A 27676-nucleotide genomic window follows, 5' to 3' on the forward strand; every position below is an offset into this window, starting at 1 on the left:
TTCCACATGTTTGTACAAGTCTTGCTTCAATGGTGACCTTGTTTCTGTTATTGTAATTATTCACATGCTTGATAATTTTCCATGTGCCTGCAGGCAGGGACTTTCCAGTCAGGTACTTTCCAGAGCGATTCAGAATTATCATAATTATCCATGTGCCTGCAGACAGGGACTTTCCAGAGTGATTCATGTGCTACCAATACAGGGTCTTTCCAGTCATGGACTTTCCAGAGTGATTCACATGCCCTTCTAGAAAGTACTATCTACCTGTAAATACTTAGTCAAACCCCAGTCAGGTGCTTGACTTTATTTCCTGATTAAGAACCCTTGACTCTTCTGCACACCCAGAAAGAGGAAGACACTTAGGGCATTCCCAAACAGAGATAGCAAGGTAGATACCACTCGGAGGGTGTGGGTCTTTGTCTCTTTTATTATTTTGTCCCAAACCCCTTCCCTCCAAGGATAGCACCTTATTTGAGGGTAAAATTTCTAGTTTGGGCGTTGTGTTGGGAGAGAGTAGGGTCCAATATCATCTTTGTGGACAAGTTCTCCAGGGGAGTGGCCTGACACAGCTCCACCAGATATTGCCTTGATAATACCGTCTTTGAACCCTGTTCCCACCACTTGCCTTCCATCGGGGCTCTAGCAAAGAACCACAGTATTATTGTTCAGTCCACCTTTCTCTGGGGAGTGCCCTTCGTCATTCATGTACAGCTGCAGGTGTTCGTCCTTCGCCTGGGACCTACGCTGATGACACTCAACTAATCCTCTCACTCACCGAAGACCCTCACAACACCAAAGCCAGCTTCTGCAACACCATGACCAACGTAGCAAAATGGATGAGAAACAGTTGCCTCAAACTAAAAACTGACAAAACTGACGTCCTGATCTTCGAGGAGAACACCTCTATATGGGACCACAGCTGGTGGCCAGCAGAACTCGGACAAACGCCCTCTCCACCGGACCACACACAAACACTCAGCAGCATCCTCGACTGCAAACTATCCATGAATCGACAGGTAAACTCAGTTGCCTCCTCTTGCTTCTACATCCTCTGTATGCTCTCCTGAATCTTCAAATAGATTACTACTGACACCAGAAAGACAGTCATGTGCGCCCTGGTCACCAGCTGCCTTGGCTACGGCAACGCTCTCTACACCGGAGTGTCCTCCCAGCTATTTAAAAGACTCCAAACTTTACAGAACACCATAGCCAGACTCATCCTCAACCTCCCCAAGTGCCCAAGCATCACCCCACACCTCAGAAACTTCCACTGGGTCCCCATCCAGAAGAGATGCCAATTCATTATCCTCACACTCTCATACAAGGCTTTCTACAACCAAGGGCCGCCCTACATCAACCATCGACTGAGCTTCTATGTCCCAGCAAGACAACTACGCTCTGCCTCACTAGACCTCGCACACCCCCCCTCATCCGTCACAGCAGAGGCCTCTCCTCCTCCTGCACAGCAAGCAAGTCCTGGAACAACATGCCCCTCCCCCGCTGAACAGTTTCCTCCCTGGCAGACTTCAGAAGGAGACAATCTCTGACATAGCCATTTTAAAACTAATTTTATATTGAATTAGACTATCGACAACCGGGGAATTGGCATCTTACAGAGAATGCCTCAGGGCCATATTGGGTAACCATCTGTCGCATGCAATTACCTGCCTATCCCATATAAAAACTTGGCTGATCAAGATAGGTTTGAGAGAGTACTTGATGCATCCAACCTTAATAATATAAATGGCTTGAGAAGCTGTGAAATAATGCTATTGGAACACAGTTTTAAGTATAAGATTAGCCGCTTTTCCTTCAGGTAGCATCTCTGATTTCTGATTATTGTTTAAGTGTGCTCCACACTTTGAAGAACTTCTGGATTATGTTAATCCCCCACTTACAAGAGCCATGTTCATTGAATTTAGGCTAGAGGTTTTACCCTTAGCTTCTTTTGTTTGTTCTTGGAACAAAAATGATAATCTTACTAAATTATGCCCTATGGGTTGTCATTATGTAGAGAATGAAGAACACTTTCCTTTTTTTTTTTTTTTGAAGTGCCCAGGTAAAGCAGCGTGGCCGGTGGTTTGCCCAATCTGCCACCTTTTTGGGATCGAAGATCAGTATAATGCTTTGAGAATATGTAAGACAGACAACAGTAGCAGCATTATCTACTCAATCTCTAACTGTCTGCAGTCAATTTAGCATATCAGATCCAGGAATGCTGCTAGATAAAAACTCTTGGGGTGTGTTGTAATGTATTTTAAATGCACTATGCACTTTAGTTATCATGGAACCAGAAAAGTGTCATAGAGGTAATGTTAGAAATGGGGTTTCTGGTTGGCTAAGCTATGCACCTCAGCCAGGCAGAACCCACCACTCTAGTCAGGGCGAGGGAGTAACACACCCAAGATAACCCCTGCTCACCCCCTTGGTAGCTTGGCACGAGCAGTCAGGCATATTCCAGAGGCAATGTGTAAAGCTTTTGCACAACACACGTGACACAATAAACACACCAAAACCGTTACATATGCAAAGATAGCTTGACTAATACAACTATACAGTGCACAGGTGAAAACGTGTGGCAATTGCATTAGTGTAATGATTTATTTTGATCATATTAAAGTATTTGTTTCTGACACACTTCAGAAATAACAAAAAATGTTCTTCCTTTGCGTTCTCTTCCTGACATGCCACGGTCGTCCAACTAAACTGAATAATATCAAAGCTGTCAAAGGTTTAATGCAGGCAGAGCCTGGACACCTGCCTGCAATAAGGTGATAATTGTTCATGTTTACTGTGCGGAGACTCCTTATTTCTGAGCATGCCTTGTCAGAGCAAACAATATGTATTCAACTAAGAAATCAACTAAGCAAGATTTTATCTGCTCCACAGCAGTATATGTTCTACAAAGAGTTTCTATACTTTCGTTAGTGGAGAAGTCACTGGAAGAGCTGAACATACATCAGCACTACTGACAACATCAGAATTTTTGTCTTAAAAAAAAAAAGGAAACAAGTAACGTGCCATTACAAACTAATCCTAATGACCCTAGTTCTGGTGATCCCTTGGCTACCTTGTATGGTGAACTCCCGCTAGCTGTAAACATAGAAGCTAATGATCAATCACTTAATCTGTTAGCTAAAACCTTCATCATGGGAAAGAAAGAGAAGTGGTTGACCACTGATACAGACCAGTATGATTATGCCCCAAGTACCAATGCTGACATTTGTAACTATACGTTAATTGATTTATTTTTCCATGCCAGTATCAAGAACACTGAACAGATTATGCCACTTAAATGTATTGTATGCTACCCCATCATTAAGATTAATAACATCTCAGGATTTAAATTATGAGACTCTTAAAAAAAAAAAAACAAACGTGGTAACATCCAGTCTGAGGAAGTGCAGTTTGCTTCCCTTAATGTCAGTAACTCATTTTAGAATAGGAAGATGATTTGCGCACTGGGATTATAAATCTTCTTCCTTGTTACCCATTGGATAAGAGCAGGGTGACATTTTTGACATTAGAATCCAAATAAGCCATGAAACTGCTGAGATCTTTCAATCATTTAATCTGCCAGAGAGCAATTTGCCAATAGACTAACTTAAATGAGAACTTGCCACGTTACCTATTATCAAGAATGATTGTTGTCAAAAATCTGAACTGATGGCAAAAGGAACAGTTTTGCATCAGTAGACTAAGAAGATAAAAAAATTAAGTGGACCTGGTAACCAACAGGACTGGCTAATAAAGACTAGCTGCCATTGAGGAGTTAACTGGAAAGTGAGACAATCCATTAGAAAGGACCACAAAATGAAAACAAAGTGCTATGAAATGTGGCGTAACTGTGTGAGGAAACAGGGCTGATTGTAGAGGCCCCCTAACTTTTTTGCTGGTGTTTTCCTGACTCTGATGGTGCCCTGGGTACTGCTAACCAGTCCCAGGGCCTGTGCTCTGTATAAAATGAGTATGCAAATTAGGCTAATTGTAATTGGCTATGTCAGCCTACCTATAAGTCCCTAGTGTATGGTAGGGCATGTAGGTTTAGGGACCGCAGCGCACTGCTGAGGTTCCCAGGTTCATTTTAAAGGCTAGCCTGCCTTGCTGGTTGCTTTTAAACTAGTTATAGGCAAATTCGACTTTGAAATTACAAGTACTTCCAAAGTCTTAATCTACCTTATTTTTACATATAAGTCACCCCTAGGGTTGGGTGCCATGTAACTATAAGCAGGGACCTTATAAAATAGTTTTATAAGCCCTGATGAGGTAAAACAGCCAAATTTGTTTTTCCCTCATTGTAGTGAATGGCCTCCATAGGCTAGAATGGGGATACTTAATTTATAAAGTCCCCTTAAGTGTCAGATACCTCAAGTTTGGTATCCAATTAATAGTTATAATAAACCCCACAACCTACACTTGTTGGATTTAATATAACTTGTTCAGGCAAAGAGTTTTGAACTCTACCTAAAAAGTTGCCAACTTCAGCCCTGTAGTGCTCTGCTCTGATTGGCCAGGCTGCCTTGATGAGGTGTGAAGCAGCCTGGGCTGAACACCAGGGAGAACTCCCCTTGGCAGATGGAGAAGGAGGAAGGGGGAGGGCTTCCAAACTGGTCTTCAAGGACAGGGAAGGACGTTTGGAGCAAGTCAGCACCTCCCTCACATCCTGCAACCCGAGATAATTAGGTGCCCTCTTGATGAGATTAGGAGAGGACAGGAGAAGGGTGTGTTTAAGATTTGTAGCCACACCAGTGGGTGGGCTCAGCCAGGTGTAACCTCCAAAAATCGCTTTCAGCCATGATGGATTTTTGAGGAATGTTGCTCCCTGGGATTGATTTTTGCCATACTTCTCAGGAAGTGGTCATCACAGGGGGAATTACCTTGCACCTGATTGGAGAACCAGAACCGGCCTGTTTTTCACCCAGAAGCAAGGATAAAACCTACCAGGAAGAACTACAGGAGAAGAAGGACTGCCCTGCTGCACCCCTGACCTGCACCTGGACACTGCACTCTGCAGGACTGCACCAGCTGCACACTTGGGCTTCACCACAAGAAGGACTTTGCCTGCTTTAACTGGTTCAAGGAGGGACTACCTGTTTGCTACAGGTGCAAAATTGTTAACCAGAGTCCCCTGCACCAACTCCTGAAGAAACTGACCACCTGACCACTGCCCAGTAGCCAATTTGGAGTTTGTGCCAGGTGCATTCTGGGTGTTGTAGTCCGCACCCTCAAGTAGCATCTCAGAGCTTCTGGAACGTTGGGGTGAGCTGTGGACCTCAAAAGAACATCTGGGAGAAGATCCAGAAGTTTGGAGAACTTTTGAAAAAAAGCTAGATAAAGGGACCGACCCGCCGCAGCAACTCTAGCCGGCTTGCCTCAAAAACGATCCGGCCTGACTTGTAGGTTCGTCCCGGTGAAGGGAATCACAGAAAAAGTGACTACACCAGAAAGTAGAAAGTTGACCGGGACATTCCCAGGCAGTGTTTCCGAAGAAGGCTCCAAGGACATCGGATCAAGATTCAGGTTTGCCCTCGTCAAAGAATTTTCATCTAAAAAAAACGACTAAGTTCGAAGGTAGAAATCTCCACGAAGAGTTCCAGGAGGTCGGATTGGACTGGTGAATTGGTCCCGCTGAAGAAAATCTTCAAGAAAACGACTAAGTCCGAAGGTAAACGTTTGACCGAGGCCTCCCGCGGGCTGTAGTTCAGCAGGGCTCCATCGCGGTTGGCCTTAAACTTTGACTTTACCACAGGCAAGGTGCGACCAGATGACCAGATTGGGGCTTTTCATTTCTATGCGTTAGAAAACAGTAATTCTTTAAAAATTCATATCTCTGGTCTCCTTATCCGATTTAAATTGTTTTGGTGTCATTTTCAAGATAAAAATATAATCTATTGTTATAAATTGGTGTTGGAATTTTATTGTGTTTTACTTTGTTACTGTTTTGTGATGTTTAAATGCTTTACACATTTGTCTCCTAAGGTAAGCCTTGTCGCTCGTTGCCAAGCTACCAAGGGTTGAGCTGGGTTTAATTTATTGGGACCTAACTGGACGTAAGTGGAGGTTAGTGGCCTATTGCTAAGTGTAGGTACTTACCTGCCCTTACCAATAACCTATTTTCCAACACACTGCTAATGTGCCAACACTAGTTGAACAGAGAAAAAGTGTATCCCTTATGTCCCTCAGAAAAAACTGAAAAAGACTTTAAACCCCTCCTACAGCCACTGCTACGCAGAAACTAAACTTAAAGAGAGAAAATCAACATGAAACACAGGGGAAGCCCCTTTATCACAATGCAGTCACAACCCGGAGCTTCACAAAAGGAGGGACCTTCTGATCCAGGCTACGTATTTGTGTATACTTTGTCACAAGGGAAGGGGGCAGGATTGTAAGTACCTGATAGTCATCCCAGCGTTCTTCTAAGCAACTTTGATATGCAAGAATAAACTAACAGAATTGTGTGGGTGACAGCCTGATGACAGTTAAAAGTGATTTGCCCAGGACTAAATGTTCTTATTTAACAGGAAAGGACAATCTGCACTCCTGAATCCTATAAACGCTCTCACTTTGAAGTCAGTTGAAAGCAAAGTAAACAGCATGCTACCTCGGAAGACAGCGCCTGGCATGTGACCTCAGACTTTGAATGCCCAGCAAATGTGACAAGCAAATGTAATGTGACCACAAAACAAAATTTACAGCCTATATATTATGAAAAAAACGAGTTTGTGGAAGGATACTGTAAACATGGCTTTAGCAAGGGCAGGGACGAATTTGAGCTTGGGAGGCTGATGCAAATAAAGGCAGTGAACTGAAACTCAGAGAACATGAGTAACACACCAGAAAGCCAATAGCAAGCGTGGGGGCAGAATGCATTCCCAAGTCAACTTTCTGAAACTCCACAAAATGTCTCTCGCTAACCAGACAGCTGTTGGAGGCTTGCCCCCGCCACAAGCTACTTTTGGGCCCGGAGACCCGAATCTCGGGCCAAATTTCTTAAAGAACGAGAGGGGCTGTGCTTTACTTCACAATAGGGACACTGTAGTTACCTGCCCTGGAGAGTGTGGGCATACCCTCCCCACATTCTCCCATGTATGGAACTCAACAGAAGGCCTGAGCAGCATGGGGTTGCTTGCATGAGAAGGGTTGGCTGCAGGGGGATTGGCTTTATGTATGGTCATAAAATATAACTTTTTGTTAAAAGGTTAAAGTGAAATTATAGTTAGGCGAAACTTTAAGTGACAACATCACGTTTTAAACTAAAAAAAAAACACTGAAATTCACCAGTTATAGTTTTCTCAAGAATCCATAGCTTGTGTTCTAAGGTAACTAGAACTCATCCCCTTGCCATGCACAGCTAATTACCCCATTACTCATGACATGTTTTATAATATCATTGATAACATCACTGCAAACATTTGATGACACAATTGTGCATGGCAGGGGTGAGAGTTTTAGTTACATTAGGGCACACGATTAGGTTGCTTGAGATAACTATAAATGGTTGATTTCAGTGGATGTTTGAGTTCAAAATGTTACATTGTCACTGAAATTTCATTCTAACTATAACATCATATATATGTATATGTATATATATATATATTTACACAAACAATACTGATAGAAAACGGTATCTGTCACCACTTAAAGGCAAAAGTAGTTTGCTTTCAACTGCAGAGCACATGCCTGCTCTGTAACGTTGGCGACAGTTTTGTTTTTATGACACTGTCTATGCTGTTGAAAGGTAAATGGAAGATGTGTTTACGAACGCGTTGGTCTGGTTACTAAATGAGGAAAACACATACATAACCACAACCTTTCATTTTAGTGCGCTGGAAGTCACAGGTTGCTCTGCTACAAAGGGCAGCAATCTGAACGGTCCGGATTTAAGGCCAATTGTTCGGTTAAGGACAATATTGGGGTCCTACAGTCTGTCCTTGATAAATATGTTGTGAATAAACACAAAGCGGTGATCTAGTAAATAGACACACCTTATGGCTGAAATTGTCGTCCCCTAGTGTTCCTTCTAATTTTCTCAGAATAATTATCTCACTGCATTCCTCGACATAGTTTTAAATTATATTAACCTCAGCTATTCCAATGTATGTTGGATAGAAGCTGAATTATCTGCTAGCACCTATGTTATTTTTTTTTAATTTTTCTATTGCCCCCAATAATTTCTGCAGGCAGCGGCTCAGTGATGGCGTCCAGCAGCGTCGGTGAGACCAGGGCTGCGGTGTGAAGCAGGGCAGTGCGACGTGCGGTGTCCCCCGGTCACGGTGCAGACAGGATGCCTGGTGGCGACACCGGAGTCAATGATGCTGGCGTCGGTGGACCGGGGCTGCGGTGCGGAACGGGACGGTGCTTCACGTACCTCACGAGTGGTGTCCACAGGCCACGGTGCAGGCAGCGGCGCCGGTGTCAGCAGGAGCGGCGGTGTCGGGGATGCACAGGCTGCGGTGTGAGCAGGCGATGCCAGAGTGCGGGGCCCACAAGTCACGGTGCAAGCAGCGGCTCGGTGAAGTTGTCCGATGATGGCGTCGGTGAGACCAGGGTCGTGGTGCGAAGCGGGGCAATGCGGCTCCGTGTGGCATCAGCAGGTCAAGGTGCAGGCCAGCAGAGTCTTTGGCGGCGTTGCAGTGGTTTCTCCTCTTGAGAAGCACAAACACACAGTTCCCAGTGCTGCAGGTTGAGGAAACTGAAGTCTTTGGTGTCCCTGATCAAAGCAAGGTCTCAAGTGTTTGCAAGATCCTTCCTTGTCCAGGCCAGGCCCCAGACACTGCCAGGGAGTCGGAGACAGCATTGTGTGAGGGCAGGCACAGTCCTTTCAGGTGTGAGTGACCACTCCTCCCCTCCCCTCCAGCACCGATGGCTAATCAAGATATGCAGGCTACACCCCAGCCCCCTTTGTGTCACTGTCTAGAGGAGAGGTGTGAACAGCCCAAATGTCAAACTGACCCAGACAGGGAATCCACAAACAGGCAGAGTCACAGAATGGATTAAGCAAGAAAATGCCTACTTTCTAAAAGTGGCATTTTCAAACGCACAATCTTAAAATCAACTTTACTAAAAGATGTATTTTTAAATTGTGAGCTCAGAGACCCCAAATTCCACATGTCCATCCGCTCCCAAAGGGAATCTACACTTTAATTAGATTTAATGGTAGCCCCCATGTTAACCTATGAGAGGGACAGTCCTTGCAACAGTGAAAAACGAATTTAGCAATATTTCACTGTCAGGACATATAAAACACATTAATATATGTCCTACCTTAACCATACACAGCACCCTGCCCTTGGGGCTTCCTGGGGCCTACCTTAGGGGTGCCGTACATGTAAGAAAAGGGAAGGTTTAAGCCTGGCAAGTGGGTACACTTGCCAAGTCGAAGTTACAGTCAAAACTGCACACACAGACACTGCAGTGGCAGGTCTGAGACATGATTGCAGAGCTACTTATGTGGGTGGCACAACCAGTGCTGCAGGCCCACTAGTAGCCTTTGATTTACAAGCCCTGGGCACCTCTAGTGCACTTTACTAGGGACTTACCAGTAAATCAAATATGCCAATCATGGATAAATCAACAACAGTACAATTTCTATAGAGAGCAGTTGCACTTTAGCACAGATTAGCAGTGGTAAAGTACGCAGAGACAATAAACCAGCAAAAACAGACCTGAAAAAATAGGAGGAAGAAGGCAAAAAGTTTGGGGATAACCCTGCAGAAAGGGCCATTTCCAACAAGTTCCTTAGGAGATGCCAGTAAATTGTGATGTACTTAAACACAAGAGGTTTGTGTACATTCAAGCCTATGATTTGGAGATGCAATATTACTTGAGATCAAACATGTTCTTTCTTCTTTTTCAGGGTTCAAATGTTGAAGTGGAATGATTATGTCACAGAGAAACTTGTAAAGTGCAATAGGCACCAAGTTTTATAAATGTGGCTTTGAAACACTAAATTTGTGGTAAAGCATGAAAAGGCCTGCACAGAGCCTCCATTTTAGATTGCATATTTTAGCTTAGCATATCTTTCTGTTGGTGACCTTTTACGTTTTTTTCTGCATATGAAATAATGTACTCGGAAGACACTGTACGTACAACTGGCTACTCTGTGTTAGTGTTGCTGCCATGCAGTCTGCACACTCTGTCCAAGATTAGGCACACAGAACTAGATGCCCTTGTATCATGACTGTCCGTTTGAGACTGCTCTGAAATTGCAGACATACCATCGCATCAGCTCTGGCCCTCTGACACAGTGTGACATGAACAGTGCTTTCATTATAAAAGCTGCCTCTGTGCTATAATCTGCAGACGAACACTTCTGCTGGGATTGTCCCGGAACACAATGCATTGTGATTGAGATCCAGTCCTGCTGAATCAGACCTCCCTCCTGCAAAGGACAATAGTCTGCTCTACACCAGAGCTTCCTCCTGGTTCTCCTGTATATCATACCCAGGTATGCAATGGCAACTGATCAGGCAGAGGTTATTCTTACTATAATCTTGATAGTGTAGATAGTAACAGATAGGAGTGTACCAACACTGTAATGTTACCATGATTGAATTGTTATATTTTTTTACCATTCTTATAATGCTGGTTCACATGCTTTGTTTCATCTGCCTAACAATCACAGCTCATGCTTTCTATTCAAGAATATGATTGTTGCAATAAATGTTTGAAAATACATTCTCATATTTCTTGTGTGTCTTAACTTGGCATACAAAAGTACTAACAAAAGGATAGATATGTTTCCACTGCTTCCTTCGGAGTCAAATTAGTCATGTTCAAGGTTGCCAATACCATCTGGTGTCCTGGTATGGTTTGGGGCTCAGATGTGAGCTAGCTAGGAACTGTGTCAACATTTCCCAATGGTGAACATGGACCGAGACCCTAAATCCTGACATCTATGTTGACTTGATACTCAGTCCTACCTAATTCATAGGAACTGTATAACAGTTTCAAAGAAAGGCTACTCTAGGCACAGAACAAGATAATAATTTTACATTTGACTTTGTCTTAAAGAGCAATTATTTTCAGGAATAAATCCCTCGGATTAAAAAAAATGTAATTTATTCATCTGGATCAATATTTTGGTGACACCTAGAGCATTCAGTCAAGGCCCTCAATTTTCAGTGTTTCTTATGGGTTATCATAGGCAAAAGATATTTTAAGTTACAACTAAGTAGATGTTTATTTTGTTAAAATATAATTTAGTGCTGATGTGCAACCCCATTGGACCATGAGGGTTAAAATGAAGAAAGCTAGTTTAGAATGATAACACATTTTCTTCTAACACAGTTCTGGTTTAACTGAGTTGTTACAAATGCCCATTTTTAAAGGATGCTACAATCTGATTTGCTGGTGAGTAACCACACAGTTGTGTGACAGACAAGTAAAAGTTCATAGTTTGTATTTGAGAAAAATAGTTCAAATTTTGTTTGGGGCAAGACAGATTTTTTTCCCTGTGACTAGATATGGCTCAAATAATGTTGAAGTAGTCACTGTTGATGGATCTCCAAGGTTATTCTGTGGAAAGGAAGATAGCCCATTGAACATGGCCAAAACAAATGTAGCAGGCTACCATCACCCACTATGTTTTCATCAAACGTCAAGGCCAGTAGCTAGGTTTATCTCCGAAAAACATTTAATGGAACATTAAATGTGGGAGACTGGCAGAAGAAGGCAGTCTTTGCCTCTGGAGGCAGAGCAGTGCTGTTCTTTTGTGCTGAACTTGGCTATACATGGTTCACTCTGATCTGGTGCTCACTGGTCCTTGACTCTGTGTCCTGCTTCTGGGCCCAAGTGTATGCAGTGTGTTTTGCTATTGGAATTAGACATGTGCTACCACTTGTACTTTAAAAGACAGTTCATGTAACATTATTTTATTGTTTGAGAGCACAATAGATACACAGAAGAAGAGTACTTACTGATAGGGAAATAGTGAACCAGTAGCATGAGACTGATGGAGCTCAGGTCTCCCACTCACAGACAATTTTATGAGATACCACTACTACGGAAATTGAGTAGGGACTTGAGTAAGAAGAGGACTCAAAGGAGGAAGGTAAAGGAGCTGTTTAAAGCCAGAAGGAATTCAGTCAGGATGCTTTCAGGAGTGGTAAAATATAAATCCAAGGTCCATTCATATGTGTGTTTGTGGTAAGAGATGTTTCTTTTAACAAGAAATTGCTGTACAAGACCATGTACCGTGGGTTGTATCTCATCCTAGAAAGAGATTCTAGTATTTCCAAACACATTATTAATACGCACCTAAACTGATATATTGTTTACAAGGAACGCATTCAAATCATTCTTTAAAAAGTAACCCCTTTCATTTGGTGTCACAGTAGCAAATCTGATTGTAACTCCCCTGGAGTTAAAGAAAGCACCAAATTCTTAAAGTGACACTTGATAGATCAGTGGTCTCCAAACTTTTTAGAACCATGACCTGATTTTTAAAACAAACAACTTTTGTGACCCACCTTCTTTTAATGGACATGAGAAGTAACAATTTGTTTATGTAATTAAAGCTTCGTATTGTATCGCGTTGTCAATTACAGACAGTATATTTTCCATTGAAATGTCCACTAACTTTGAAGACATACAGTTTTACTGACACAAATGTATTGCACACAAATAATGCAGTAGGTCTCGTATTTGCTTGAGTTAGAGCTATTGGCGTTGTAGCTGCATAATTGGACTTTTCTTGCCACTTAACTTGGTCAATTCCGCCGCATTATTTGGTCCTCTCTGCTACATAATTCCAGTGGCCCTGCATACAACTAAAGTACTTCCATTTACCTTCTTCCTCAAATTGCAACAAAAAATAAAAATATTGCCATTATTTATTATATTTTTTTATATTATTATTTTGGGGTCGCCCCCAACTTAGTAGGAGGACCCAGAGATGACCTAGACAGAAAGAGCATGTTGTTTGGTGAGTTAAAGGCACACAAGGTTGCTGGAGACGTTTACCCCGTGGCCCATCACGTACCCCTAGTGTACAATATAAACACAAAATCGTTTTTGTAGTAGGTTCTCCCTTTATAAAGCACCTGTAAGCTCCGCCCGCTGAGCCACGCCCTGTCCACCCTCGAAGTAGGTAAAGGAACTCCCGCCTTTTTACCAGGATGATGGACAGCTTTCCAAAACGACCCCAATGCGTTTACCGCCGATTCCGGTGGTGCGTTGCTGATGCTCAGAAGCACGAGGACATCTCCACAAAGACGCACTAGTAACAATCATATTGCCAAAGGAACACAAGGTTGCTGGAGACGTTTTACCCCGTGGCCCATCACGTACCCTTAGTGTACAATATAAACGGGGCGCATAAAACATGCTAGGTTACGCTTACTGACATACTCGTAGAAAATACTCCGGTTGGGTAGGCCACGATACTCAATTTTACAGAAACTAAACCTCAAAAGAAGCACTTACAAATATAATCGTAGCAGGTGCCGCAGTTGAAGCTCAGCTTCTGGAAAGGACAAGCCACCCTAACTCTTGGGCTTGGCAAAGATAAAGCAAGGCTGTGCGCTCAGAGATCCCATAGCAGAAAAGATCTAGAATCCATCCTGGAGGTGAACTGATGATGTACTAGAGCGTAATCTGTATCTGACTGTGACGCGCAGGTTTCTATCTCCCTCTGCTGGAGACACAGAGTAGAAGGTTTCTCCCTTTATAAAGCACCTGTAAGCTCCGCCCGCTGAGCCCCGCCCCGCCCACCCTCGAAGTAGGTAAAGGAATTCCCCGCCTTTTACCACGATGATGGACAGCTTTCCAAACGACCCCACTGCGTTTACCGCCGATTCCGGTGGTGCGTTGTTGATGCTCAGAAGCACGAGGACATATCCACAAAGACGCACTAGTAATAATCACATTGCCAATGGCACACAAGGTTTGCTGGAGACGTTTTTTTTACCCCGTGGCCCATCACGTACTCTTACTGTACAATATAAACGGGGCGTATAAAACATGCTAGGTAACGCTTACTGACATACTCGTAGAAAATACTCCGGTTGGGTAGGCCACGATGCTCATTTTACAGAAACTAAACCAATAACAATAAAATACACACACACTCTTTTAAACCTGTCTGACTAGGTATTTTTTACCCATGATTCTAATTATGTATTGTATGTGCATATGTGTGTTTTATTCATGTGTGTGTGTGTATAAATATATATATATATGTGTATGCATGTGTATATGTTGTTTCTGTGCCTGGCATGTTTGTGGATCATTGCATGGCTCCTGATATCTATGAATTTCTGCTCTCTTTTTATCACACTTATCTACCCATCACTCTTATGTCATGTCTCTATCAAACTATCCTCCATTCTCACTCGGACTCATCCCAAATCCCTTCGACCACTTTCATCTCCTAAATATCTCTGCCTAAGCTCTTCCCCTCCACCTCCACATCTAACTCACCAAACCTCACCCTACCTCTGTGACCTCCCACACAACCCTACTAAATTCTCCTGCATTCGTCTCACCCTACTTCTATGCTCTCCCTAACCCATCCACATCCTCTTTCCCCTCCGCTCCCCTATTATTCATCTCAAGCCTTTGGATTGAGTAAATGAAGGATAAACTCCCAATTAACACTTCTGGATTTCTTTCCTCCTCCACCCCTCCATTACTCCAGTCAATCTAACTAACAAACTCTCATATCTGCAACTCAAATTAACTCATAATAATACTAAAACTGTACTCCTTATTAAATTATACTAATCCATCACTAATTCTTGTTGGGTACCGGAGTAGGGTGCTACTCATCGAAAAGCGCTTCGACGCCTCGTCAGGGGTAGTAAGCGCTATATAAATACGATTACAATTACAATTACAATTACAATTATGGGCAAAACTGTTTTGTAAAAGGAATGGCCCGCAAAGCATTTGGGGCGAGTTTCCCAAGTGCAGTGAATACTGTAGTATCAGCTCTTCCGCTATGCCGAAAGAGTTTTTTGAGTATTTGTGGGGTTTTTTCTGTTTGAAATGCTCCAGTTTGTATATTTTTCAACTGCTAAACTTGTACGTAATTGTAATCATGTAAAACGCTCCTCAGCTCAAGTTTGCGCTATATGAAACTTTGCATACTCATGTAAAGCACTCCTCCGATTGAGTTTGCGCTATATGAACCATTAAAATAAAAATAACTAAAGAACACCCCCCCCAGCCTGCAGCCTTTGTTTGAAACAGCAGCATGCCCAAAACAAGAAAGAAGAAACAACATACGGCCACACAACGCAAAGCAGCAGGGCAAAAGAAAAAGTAGTGCACCACGATAAGGTGTATGGCCAAACATGCAATAATCCATGTAACAGGGTCAGTCTCCAAGGCGGTAACAATTTACTTACAAAATCAAGGGACTTTTGAAAGGCAGGCCAAGGAACTAATGGAAGTCATGAGCGTGGTTTAAGCCCACCGATGTAGATTACAACATGTCGAGAGACAGCGCATGCGCACTGCCTAGGCTCAACCTAAAAAAAATGTGCTTCATTTTTTGGTTCTTAAATGCTGAATGCTTGCAGTTCATTTACAGGTATTTGCATTTTGCTGTGTGTTGCAAAAAACAAGATCCCACAGCTCTTTCCTTTCACATACCCTGTACTCCAGCAACAGTGTCACATAATTCACTTTAAAAAGGCCTCTCACTTTGCAGTTAGAGACAAAAACAGAAACACCAATCCTGCAGCAATTTATCAGAAGACAGCCTGATATCTGGCCTCTGTCACTGAAGCATCAGCAAGTGTGACAAGTTCTCCAACCGAAAATCAGGTCGCAAACCAGAGTCTGGGAACTCCGCTATAGATACATACAGCACAACAAGCAAGAATCTTCACACAATGAACTCTTAAAATTTAGATTCTTCATTTGCATTTTTTAAGGCACACTCAAAATCCACCAGTTTGTCCCCCATTTCCCACTGCTGACTCCAAGCTGATGTGAAGCTTCTTTGGCGGATGATAAATAGCAATTTATTTTGTTGAGAGCAAAGCCCAGAGAGCTGGAATGCTTCTGTCAGAAAATAAATGTACTTTTAATAACTGAGCTTCGTTCTTTGCAGGAGCAGAATTGGTAAAATGTATATGTGTTGTTACCTACAAGTGTTTTGTTTGTCAATTGTGACATTACAAGGAAAAATAAGTTTTCTTGAATATATATTTGTTCAGGCGAGGCCTGGCTGGGCCCAGTGCTTAATTTGTATATTCAAAGATGCCAGTGCCCAAAGCCCTCCTCTTAAACATGCAGCTGCTGTAATTAAATATGTGAACATGGAATACTGAGGCAGCGTAATCCTGAAGCCATCTCGGTCCTCTTCAATCCATATCAAGCCACTGGCTGCCCCTTCAGCTCACTCTTACAGCTTTTTACTTTCTCTCTTTGTAACGCTTTTTCGTTTTTCCCCTTCATCCGTCTTTCCTATATGTGTCTTTTGTTCACAGCAAATGCTTGGGGCAGAAGAATAAGCCCCGGCCCTCAAAAATAAGTGCCGGTGCTCAGCACCGGAAACAACAAGCACAAATTAAGCACTGGCTGGGCCATAGTCTTTCCTGACTTTCTGTACCCGGATTAGATTACGTATAGACATAGCCTGATTACGACCCCGCCCACCGTATTACAAGTTCTATAGGATATAATGGAACTTGTAATACAGTGGTGGGGATATCTGTCATGTTTGTGAGTAATCCCCTCCGCAAGGTTGTAATCAGGCCCGTAATGTGCTTCGAATTGCAAAGTTGTGGTTGTGTACAAATATAGGACATAGTTGGTTTATTTGAGCTGACAGCAACTGCTTCAAGATGATTTTTGTTGTGAAGTATATCAATTTGATCCTGTATGGGAAGTGTTTCCATGGGGTGCGTGATGACCAGCTAGGTGTGGTTATTGTGTTATGAGATGCAGCGCTTAGAAGTGTGAAAGATGGAGAAGTGTAAGAGATATACACAGTTTATGGTTTCCAGTAAACTAGCAGCGCTAAAGGTCCATTTGTGGTAGTTACGTTCTTACTACACTTAGCTGCCTATTGCAATGGGCTGTCCATTTCGGGATATTTTGTTTAAAGTTTATGGCACTGAGCAGGCATAGGTTACAGGGAGAAACTGTGATGAGATCGGCTGGGATACACTTTATTAATAGCCATATCCAATTGTCATTGTGAATGTCAAAGCAGCGGTTCTAGTAGTTAGCTACATTCATGTTTATTACTTTGCTGATTTTTGTTCACAAATTTAAGATGTGCACGCTCATAGGTTTGTTTTAGCAGATGCAACAAAAATACTGATCCTGTCAAAACTACCTACTTTTTAATTTTGTTGTCATGTATGTCATTTAAATTTGCAAGTTACAACACAAACTGCATCCTTTGACTGTTAAGACTGCAGCTTAACTTGGCTACTGCAGTCTGTTCAGCAAAGGGGACTCCCAGTTTCCACATTGTTATAGCCAAAGATTTTGCTTTATTACACAATTTTCTTTATAGGCAGCAGCAACAACACAAACAAAGTAGGGCAAAGCACTTCACCTTAACGAAATGATGGAGTTACTATCTTTTCCATCGTTTGTTTTTCTCTTATTTCGAGGTTACCATATGTGCAGCTGCTTAGACCACATTTTCTTAAACACGCTCTTTTATGTTGGGGTTTCCTTCCCACTATCAATTTAGGCCAGGCATTATGTATTTATCTCCTATGATTTTGTGACCTGCATTTTTCTGGTTCATATCCTTGTGATGTTTTCATTCTCTATTGATTTGTCTGTCTCTCCTGCAGTGGCAGCTACCAAATGCATGCATTACGTTGATTATGTAGTTCCTTCTGTTTTGAAGACGTGGCAACGCTCCAATATCCTTTCATGGAACAGGCGGTGTGCAATATGCAGTGAACCCCAAGCATTTCGGTCAAATCTGTAGCACTGCTGTCAAAAGCTTCATGATAAAGCACATTAGGTCAGAAAGGATTTTGGGGAAAGATGCACAAAACTATTCTTCAGTTACAAAGGCTTACAGTTCGCGAAATAACAGGCTTTGAGACCAGAAAACATTGAGATTCATTACGAGTTTGGCAGTACTAGGACTGCCAATGGGCCGGTGGAGAAGACCATCAAATTATGACCACAGCGGTCTTCCCAACAGAAGTGAGCCAAACAACCGCCGGTACCACCAGTGCAGTCATGCCGCCACGGACGTCGGTAGCCACCTTTGGGCCAGAGGGGACCATGTTCCCACCGGACACATTACAAGGCTGCACACTGCCAAGCTTTCCCACCACAAAAACCCTGGCGGAAACCAAAGCTATGATATAAATACTCACCTTCCGGAACACATACCGGTCGGGAGCCGCCATGGAACCCGAACTGGAAATCCTTCCACTATTCCTGCTCGCACGACGACTCTGGAACCAGTGACTAAGACAACAACCGTGAGCAGACACACCTACCTGACACTGTTGGGAAAACCCAAGTTAGACAAGCGCACACACAACATACAGATCCATGACAGCAGGCGATGGCAACACACACCCATACACACAAAAACACACACCTACATCCACACATGCACACCCATACTACGCACACACACACCCATACTACACACACCATGGCCAACACACGTGCAATACACATAGCAACTCGCAGATACACAGCAATGGCACAGTTGAACACAACAATGCACAACAGCACCGATTCACATGACGACACCACAACCGTAACTAAATAAACACTTTGTCAATCGATTTCAGTACACACCTCCACATGACACCACATACATACTACAACACCTGACAACCAAGATACACAATCACACAGCCATGTACATGCATGTACCAAACACAAACATATCCCACACACAATACACAGCAATCACAGTGGGACAAAAGGCAGGGCCACACACGCACACACATGCAGGCCAGACACAACAACTAGCACAACACACACATCACACACAAACAAACCAAAGGCGCTGTCCCAGGGCCACAGTAAGGGTGATTCGCAGCCAGTTATAATATATATTCTTTATAAAATTTTTGCTTATCACTAGCAATTTATTGTTTTGTTCTTTCTTTCTTTCTCGTATTCTTCCTTTACAATCCCTGTTCTTCTTTGAGGATTCATGGGGTCTTCGTTTGCTTCCTTCTTTTCTTTACAGATGATGTTTCAGGAGGCGCATGGGGAAAAGAAGAAGAAAAGACCATTGGTGGACAGGTAAGTATTACCCCTGTTTTTTCCTGGCCTGTCTTGCTCTCCTTTCTGTCTTTCTCTTCTGTTCTTCCTCTTACTGCTTTCTCTTCTCTTTTATTTCTTGTACTGCATTTCTCATTTAGTAGCTTCCCTTTCTTCCTTTCGTCTGCTGCCTATTCCTCTGCCTTTACTGTCTCCTTTTCCTGGACTTGCGGACTCCATTCTTGCCATTACTTCTTTCTGCCTAGCATTTCCCTGTGGGAGGCCCGCTCCTCCCCCGCGCTGCTTCTCTCCTTCTGCCTGTGCTTCTCTCGCCGCGCATATAGGGCTGGGACGCACTCCCCGCTGGGAGATACTGTACATGGTTCAGTGTGCAATTTCTTTGCGGCGCTTGCAGAACAGTGATAGTCGACTGGGCTCTCTGTGATGGCACTCCTCATGCAGACTCTCCTACAGGGACTTTCCTCCTTATTCATTAGTTCAGCTGCACCAATAAGTTTGGAAGTTTGGGCGGGAGTCGTTTGTGTTTCTGCACTTATGGTATTTGCACTAGCTGTTTTGGAGCTATCTGTTTGTGCCTTGTTGAATTGGTTTGTTGTTGAAAGGAGTCTCAATCGTTACCTTTACTCTGCGGCTCACCCACCATCCATGAAGTACCCTGATGACTGCTCCTCCTTGATTCTGAAGCCACTCTCCTGCCATACACAAGTGACCTTGACTAACATTCTCACATGGAATGTGAGGTATACACACACCAGCGCGCAGATACGCTGTTTACTCATACCTCAAAAGACATTCCATACACATTGGATTGTTACAGGAAACGCACCTCACCATGTCAGAAGGCACTAGGCAAAAGAGATGCTGGCATGGACAGCTATTTACTACACATTTCTCCTCTTTCCCAAGGGCGCTCTCATATGGGTTATACCAGGTACCCTCTTTCTGGCTAAGGAGCAGGTAATAGACGCTGACAGCCGTTATGTATGTATACGCAGTCGTTTAGATGGTCAAGCCCTAATTGTAGGATCAATATATGCGCCAAATACAGATGAAGCGTCCTTTTTGCACAAACTGTCTGGTGTCCTCTCCCGCTGGAGTGGCATCCCGTGGCTCCTGGGGGGAGACTTCAATAGCTTCATTGACCTGGGTCTCTACCGCTCCTTCCCACCCCTTCCCACGGCGCCTGCAACATATGCTGCAACATCGCTGCATAACTGGCTACAGCATTGGCACAGATTTGGCACCACCGAAACAGTCAGGATCGTGTATACGCCACACAAAACCTATATGTGCAGCTAGATAGAATCCTCTGCCCTGGAAACTTAATACCCACCATATCGCACACGGACTACTTGGGCCGTACACACTCTGACCACAATCCACAATACATACAGCTGGTAGAGGATATTCTGGTTCCGGCTATACCCACTTGGCGCTTACGGCCGGAGGTGCTGGAGGACCCTCCCTTTCACAAGTCTCTCGGTAGGGCCTTCACTGCATACTTCGACAATGCCCAGATGGCCTCATCGAGGCGCCTGGAATGGGACGCTCTTAAGGTGACACTGCACGGCTACTGTTTGGGTGTGCAGTGGAACATGCACAAGACGACTGAAGCCAGCCTGACTCGAATAGAGGAAACTCTATTGGGTCAAGAAACGCATGCCCTATGCGACACGGAGGTGCGACGCACCCTAGTGGATAGTCACAGGGAACGAATATCCCTGTTGGAGCGTCTATGGTGCCTTCACTACACTGCACACTCAGCCCGTACGCATATTGCAGTGGACCGGTCAAGGTGATTACTGGTGTGGCTGATATGTCAAGAGGGCGCCGCCACCCCAATAGTTGCGTTACGCTCTGTGACGGGTAACTTGCTGCATACCCAACGGGAAGTACAAGATGAGCTTACACACTACTATACACACTTGTATCAGTCTATGGTATCGGCGAGCCCAGAGGAATATGATGCATTTCTCACTTCACTTCCTTTGCCTCGCCTCACGGATGATCAGCAAATGGAATTAGAGGAATCCCTAACACTGACTGAGCTACAGGAGAGTATACGTGCCCTAGCCCCTGGTAAGACACCGGGCCCAGATGGCCTCCCACCTGAATTTTACAAAACGTACGCTCATTTTATTGCCCCTTACCTCCTGAAAGTGTATGAGGAGGCACTCTTCGCCCTGCCAAGGTTGCGGAAGTCTTGCAACACTAGGCCTCCCTGTCAGGCTTATATGTTAACTGGGGCAAAACGTGTTTGTTCCCATTTCATCCAGAGTTGAGGGACCCGGCCTTGCTGCTTTCTGGTACACCAGTTCTCTGGCAACCCAGAATATTCAGATACCTTGGGATCCGAATATATCACTCAGACTCCGAGTGCGGTCACTTCTATCTGTACGCAAATTACCTTCTGGCAGACTCTGCTGTTATCTGTGATGGGGCGAGAGGCCCTCCTGAAGATGGTAGTACTTCCCCGCCTTTTATATTACTTCTCCAACCTTCCCATCTAAATAACCGGCTTAGTTTTTAGAGAGTTAGAGCCCAGGATGAGGGAGTTCATATGGACTACTGGCCGCTGTTGTGTGGCACTGGCAAAATTATATGTGCCGCTGGATAGGGGCGGTTTGACGGTGCCTAACCTAGAACACTATTAGCTGGCCTCCCTGCTACAGTGGGTGACCGGTTGGCTTTCGGGTCAACACTTACCGGATACAGCTACAACAATGCAGCAGCGGACTTTGGCCAGTATATCCCATTTATTCCACCCAAATACACACACTAGGACACCAGATTCCCTTTTTTTTTAGGGGTGGAGCACCTGTGCTATCGTAGGAGAATTAATCTTACATGCTCACCAACTCCATATCCACCAGTACTGGACCTATAAGGCACCCCCCCAGGAACACCATTCCTATGTCAGCAGCGGAGCTAAAATCCTAGCATGCAGCAGGAATACACTCATTGGGTGACCTATACAAGGAGGGCACACTGGTTCCCTTTGACACTCTGGCAACAGAGACTGGCCTACCACCGGGACAGTTTCTGCTTTATAATTCATTGAAGGCATTTTGTCGTATCACTGGGGGGACATATCAAAGGAATTGCCAACTCACCTGACGATCCAATTTATGCAGGTTATGTGTCGGGCGTGCACTTGGTTAATTTGTTAGTGAGCTCGCAACAAATACATACCGCATCTAAACATGCTTGTCTGCGAGCCCGGTAGGAGGGTGACCTCACCCGGCCCTTCATGGATAGGGAATGGGAAATGACACAGGAAAGCCCCACACATGTTCCGCGGAATGCGTTTTTCCACCTGAGCCAATTTTACGTACTACATAGGGCATGTCTCACTCCTGAGAAGATTAACAGGTATTTTCACCAGACTGATGCGTCCTGTCCTAGATGTGCGTTGGCTGCAGCCGAATTCTTGCACATGATGTGGTTGTGTCCCTCATTGTGCGCCTATTGGTGAAGTGTGACCTCCCACCTTTCCACCTATTCGGTGCGCCCAGCATTAACTAACTCGGGAGCATGCCTATTGGGATTATTCCCCAGATCTAGGAAGTACAAGGCAACCTCTCTTGGATTTGGGACTTTTGACAGCAAAGCATCTCATTGCAAAGAGATGGAAGGCATCCAAACATCCCTCTCTAGTGGCGTAGCTGCGTTCTTTCTCAGTATGGGCGCAGGAGGACGGGGCAGCATTATGCAGGGAGGATTACTTGGGGCGGAGCAAGTATCCATTGTCTGCTAGTTGGGAGACCATGCTCATTGAGCTTGAGATGCTGCAGGGTGAACCTGGCGGCGTTCTGAAGACCTAGATGTGCATTTTGCATTGGTTGTGTGGTAGGGGAGGTGGTCTGCGACCCTGTTGTAGTTAATTGTACAGTATTAGAAGGTTGAATTACTGCATACCCTTGTCTCTAGAGAGCGAGTGTGACTGAATGGATGCGATGGGATGGAAGCAGTACGTTGAAATATGGATGATATTTTGCTAATAGGCTCTGGTTATGTTTGTTAATTGTTAAACCAACTGTTGTTACCACTTGATATTCCAAGTTATGCAGAGACGCAAATAATAAAACAGACGTATCCTTTTGATATACCGCAAATGCCCTGACATGCATAGTTGTTCGTCATAGGACTATCGGAACTGGATAGCCGTCTCCGCTAGAGTATGCTTTGAATTTAGATATGACGGAGAAGCGGTTGTCCCAGTTGAGCCTCCCTATAAATGCACACAATGTAAGCTGTAGCCCTTATAGACACCAGTGTATAATGAGTCCATTTGTGTATTACTGAAATATGTATCCACTGGAGATGCTATGTCTGATTTTCCCCAATTATGCTTAAATGCCATATTGTGTAAATGGTTAAAACTGTAACACAAATTGAATAAAAAGATTTATGAAAAAGAAAAAAAAAATGTATGTATCATTAGTCATACGATAACCAATCCTGTCCTTATCACCCACTTCAGATGGGCCAAGGGTAGCGGACATGTTCACACTTCATCAGATGTGCCCCAAGTAACAACTGTGACATGATGTAGGCAGTCAATGAGCTATGTAGCACTGTAATTGATAGGGCACTGGCATACATGGCATTAACATAACACATTGTGAATGACAAGGTCTGTCTAAGCACTTACCACCTCTAGTACTATCCCGTTGTGTTCAAGCTTTCATTCCCACAAGTCTATCACTTAGAAATGCATGATGTTTGCAATCAGACCCCTTCAAAGGTGTACTTCAAATGAGCCTACTTGACCAACCTTCACAAATAAAATAGAATGTAGATTACCAATATATGGGGATACAACTATCAATCCATTAGTTCAGTCATACACAAGCCATATCTGTGGAGGAAATGTAATGGCTGACTCACATGGAGTCAACACCATTACCATTACCTGATTTATATTTTCCCAATGATAAAAGCCGAGTCACACAGTTGTATATACAGGTGTGCCATACAGATGGGAGTGGACTGAAACCTTAGAGCCATAAATGCCCAAATGCAGAGGGATGGAGCAGGTCATACTCAATGGGTAGGGTGGTACACAAGCTCACATCCACAGAAAAGGCAGGATGAAGTCACACATGTCCCAATATAATTTGACCATCTTCACAATGCAGACTGGATGTGGGAGATGTACATCCACTGACAGCAAACCATCAAGACACATCTGCAGCTAATACTCAGGCCAGGTGGTTACTACCCAATCCCCCCAAAGTCTACATACATGTTACATTGACTACATTTTCACATAAGCTACAGTGAGGCAGCTAATCCCATACAACCCGAGCCAAGTCCCAGGATACAGTCAGTACTCCCCCCCTTGTGGCTGCTGTGCGGCCCTCAAATGCCCATCCACTTCAGGGTAGGCCACCTCCAAAATGCAGGCCATTAGGCGGGTCGGGGTCCGACGGGACCCCTCACTCGTTGGGAGGCCTCTGCAGTCTTCCGGGCCCAGCATCTCAGGCCCTCCCACCGCTTGAGACAATGGGTGCTCCGCCGGCTATGGACCCCCAGGGTCCGCACTTCCTTGTAGGTGGGTCGCCAGATCCTTTTATTCTGATGGGCGTTCACCTGCATGGATGATACAAACAAAAGGAGAGAGTCATGTACACTGGCACCATACTAACAAAAGAGGCCTATACACATCAGATTCACCAAGTGCCCACACATACCCATCCTCTCTGCCCACACGCCTTAACTTCATGCCCTCTGCTTGCATCTATTCTCCCTCACCAGTACACTTACCCCATTCACCTTTACACGCACCCTTATCACACATGACCATGGGATTAGGCTCACCTGTTCCTCTGGTGCCCATATAGCTGTCCATACTGGGGTAGGGCCCCATCCACAAGTTTCTCCAGCTCTTCTGGTATGAAGGCTGGGGCCCTAGCCCCTGCAGGACATGGTATGATGGCTCCCAGAGACAGTACACAGCAGCTCAGGTCCTGGAGGTCTTGCTGGCAACAGTGTCAGTAGTCAAGTGAGCAAAGCTGCAGAAAATGGCAGTCATGGCCGCCACATATAGGACCACCAACGCCGGCAGTCATTGCCATTGGCCCCAGTCCCCCACAGGCAGCAATGGTAACCAATGATGAGTCTAGGTTTCATCCTAGACTCATCGCTCACCATGAACCAGCAAGCCAATGCCGTCTTATCTTCCTGCTTCAACACCCTCCGCATGCTCCGCAAGATCTTCAGGTGGATCCCCACCGAAACCAGAAGGACGGCCACCCAGGCCCTCGTCAGCAGCAGACTGGACTTCGGCAATGCTCTCTAAGTGGGAACCACGGCCAAGCTCCAGAAAAATCTGCAACGTATTCAGAACGCCTCTGCACGCCTCATCCTCGACATCCCACGCTGCAACCACATCTCATCCCACCTGAGAGATCTACACTAGGCCCCTGTCGACAACAGGATCACCTTCAAGCTCCTCACCCACGCTCACAAAGCACTCCACAATGCTGGCCCTGCTTACCTCAATGAGCGACTCACCTTCTACACTTCCAACTGTCAACTCCGCTCTGCCAACCTTGCCCTCGCCACCGTTCCTCACATCCACTGAACTACAGTCGGCGACAGATCGTTCTCCCACCTCACCGCCAAGACCCGGAACTCCCTCCCTGTCCACCTATGACAGACCCAGGGCCTGCTGACCTTCAGGGAACACCTCAAGACCTGCCTGTTCTAGCAGTAGCACCCCCCCCCCCCCCCCCCCCACAAGAGCCTTGAGCTCCTAGTGGGTGAGTAGCGCGCTCTACAAATGAGTGTTTGATTGATTGAATGACAAGTTGCACGGCGGTAGCGACCACCTACGGCCATGACGGCATACGCCGGCAGACTTAGGTCACTTTCATCTGTCCAGTGCTGCAGGACAGGTGGCTGCCATTTTGTGTACATCTCACACATTGATGTGCCAATTTAAGTGTGCCATACACATATTAGGACAAATTTGTGAGTAACCCCATGTTGTGCCATCGTGGTAGTGATGACACATGACATGTGTCCTACATGACTTACAGGTTCAGCACTGTGCTGCAAGGCTGGTTTCCAAAGCACTTCTGCATGCCCATTTTTTTATGTCAGCAGTGCTGCGCATGTCCAACAGTGTTCGGTGGGTGCTATTTTTTTGACATGTCCAGCTTACATGTGGTAAGTGCATTTCTCAATGTACATTATCTCCTCTTTACATAGATGTCCTGCACAACCACTAGTGTACCATCCACTAGTTGACCATGCAACCCTGGAGGGCAGGCATATCATACAAACCTAACGTCTGAATCGTCAGACCATCAAGGATCTATGTACACAGTTGGAGCCTGATCTGTTACCAGTCATATGTAATCCCTATTCCATCCCTCCCACAGTACAAGTCCTGTCAGTGCTACACTTTCTTGCTACAGGCTCCTTTCAGAATACAGTGGGCTTAGCAGCAAGGATGTCACAGCCAATGTTCAGTCTAGTGTTGAGGGTTGCACTGTGTGCATTGTTGAAACACTTGGACACCTACATCTGGTTTCCCCAACGTGCAGATTTGGCCTATGTGAAGGCAGACTTTTATGATATGGGACACATCCCTCATGTGAGAGGGACCACTGATGGCACCCATATAGCTCTGGTTCCTCCCAGTGCCAATGAACAGGTGTACAGGAATGTTCAGCTGGTGTGTCTGCAAGACCACTACATCACACAGGTCACAGCCATGTTTCCTGGATCTGTCCATGACTCCTTCATTTTGAGGAACAGCAATGTCCCACACATGGTGGCATGACTACACCCAGAGAGGGCCAGGCTCCTTGGTATGTATACACTTGAATGTGGTTCACTGTTCTTGCATCTGTCATCAACATCTTCCCAGTTGCTGTACCTGTTATGAAACTGGTCCTACATTTATTCACACAGGTGACTCTGGATATCCTAACCTTCCCTGGCTGTTGACACCAGTGAGGTACCCTGCCATGGATGGGGAAGCCTGTTTCAATGAGGCCCACAGAAGGATGAGACGTGTAATCCAAAGGACATTTGGCCTCCTGAAAGCCAGATTCTGGTGCCTGTACCTATTTGGAGGTGCCCTCCTCTACTGACCAAACGGTATGCCAGATAGTAGTAGCCTGCTGCGTGCTCCACAATCTAGCCCTGAGACACCAGACACCATTGCTAGCTAATGAGGGTGAGGCAGCTGGACCAGTGGCTGGTAATGCGGACATGGCAAATAATGAGGAGGCAGAAGAAGGTGCAGCTGACTTTAGGACTGAGCTCATCAATCAGTACTTCCAGTGACTTACAGGTATGATGATTGTGGGTTGGGAAGTGTTGTATAGCCATATGATTTCCTGACAAATGTCCTCCTGAGTTGACACATCAGTGGTGGTGTGCTTTGGTCATATCCTTATGTGTGTATTGGGGGAGCAGCTGTTTGTCATGCGCACAGTGAACATTTCTCGTATTTAACAAGTGTACCCACTGAAGTTTCCAT

At 44.8% G+C, this 27676-nt stretch overlaps 1 protein-coding gene and 1 long non-coding RNA gene across 6 annotated transcripts in view; one reads left to right on the forward strand and one right to left on the reverse strand.

Moving 5' to 3' along the window:
- The window catches only part of LOC138284952 (uncharacterized), a 61113-nt gene extending 50430 nt beyond the window's left edge, over positions 1-10683 (forward strand). Inside the window, exon 2 of the long non-coding RNA XR_011201486.1 lies at positions 8181-10683. This is a non-coding gene — a long non-coding RNA (uncharacterized lncRNA). The remainder of the gene's footprint in view (positions 1-8180) is intronic.
- DTX3L (deltex E3 ubiquitin ligase 3L) overlaps positions 1-27676 on the reverse strand; it is a 220043-nt gene that overhangs the window by 728 nt on the left and 191639 nt on the right. The gene's annotated exons all lie outside the window — the stretch shown is intronic.

The sequence above is a fragment of the Pleurodeles waltl genome, chromosome 3_1, assembly GCF_031143425.1.
Source record: "Pleurodeles waltl isolate 20211129_DDA chromosome 3_1, aPleWal1.hap1.20221129, whole genome shotgun sequence".
Taxonomy (NCBI): domain Eukaryota; kingdom Metazoa; phylum Chordata; class Amphibia; order Caudata; family Salamandridae; genus Pleurodeles; species Pleurodeles waltl.